The following is a 987-nucleotide window of genomic DNA, read 5'->3' as shown; positions in this document are numbered from 1 at the left end:
AAATACACGGAAGTCGTCATAAATACACGAAAGTCGTCATAAATACATAAAATCCAGTATAAATTTAATCAAATATATAATTTTCATTAAATATATAAAATCCATAATCTGCTTCTGCTTTCAGCTGTTCCCTATTGAGGGGTCACTACAGCAAGTCCTCCATCTCACTCTGTCCTCACTCCAACTACCTCCATGTCCTCTCTAACTGCATCCATATGTCTCCTCTGTCTTTTTCCTGCAGCTGCATTTCTAACATCCTTCTACCAATATACCCACTGTCCCTCCTGTGGACATGTCCAAACCACTGTCCCTCCTCTGGACATGCCCAAACCACTGTCCCTCCTGTGGACATGTCCAAACCACTGTCCCTCCTGTGGACATGTCCAAACCACTGTCACTCCTCTAGACATGTCCAAACCATCTCAGTGTGTCCTCTCTAACTTTATCTCCCAGTTGTTCAACCTGTGCTGTACCTCTGATGATCTCATTCCTGAACTTCTCCATCCTTGTCTCTCCTCAGGAGAACCTCAACATCTTCATTTCTGACACTTCCAGTTCTGTCTCCTGTCTTTTTGTCCATGTCTCTGTCTCCTGTCTTTTTGTCCATGTCTCTGTCTCCAGACTATACAACATAGCTGGTCTCACCACTGTCTTGTAAACTTTTCCTTTGACCTTTGCACTTTTGTCACAAATCACTCCTGAAACTTTTCTCCATCACTCCATCCTGCCTGGACTCTCTTCTTCACCTCTTCACCACACTCCCCATGTTCCTGGACAGTGGACCCCAAGTCCTTGAAGTCCTGCACCTTTGTGACCTCTGCTACTTGTAGCCTCACTGTTCCACCTCCTCCCTCTCATTCACACACATGGACTCTGTCTTACTACGGCTGACTTTCATTCCTCTTCTTTCAAGTGCATACCTCCACCTCTCCAAGTTCTCTGTATTATGAAATTCTTTATCAAAAGGGTTCGTGAACGATCGGCACC

General features: G+C 44.8%; 1 protein-coding gene across 1 annotated transcript in view; it reads right to left on the bottom strand.

The window, feature by feature from the left end:
- aldh5a1 (aldehyde dehydrogenase 5 family, member A1 (succinate-semialdehyde dehydrogenase)) overlaps positions 1-987 on the bottom strand; it is a 23,117-nt gene that overhangs the window by 7,653 nt on the left and 14,477 nt on the right. The gene's annotated exons all lie outside the window — the stretch shown is intronic.

This window comes from Nematolebias whitei, chromosome 5, assembly GCF_014905685.2.
Source record: "Nematolebias whitei isolate Nwh7 chromosome 5, NemWhi1, whole genome shotgun sequence".
Taxonomy (NCBI): domain Eukaryota; kingdom Metazoa; phylum Chordata; class Actinopteri; order Cyprinodontiformes; family Rivulidae; genus Nematolebias; species Nematolebias whitei.
This window is presented reverse-complemented; position numbering and strand designations above follow the sequence as displayed.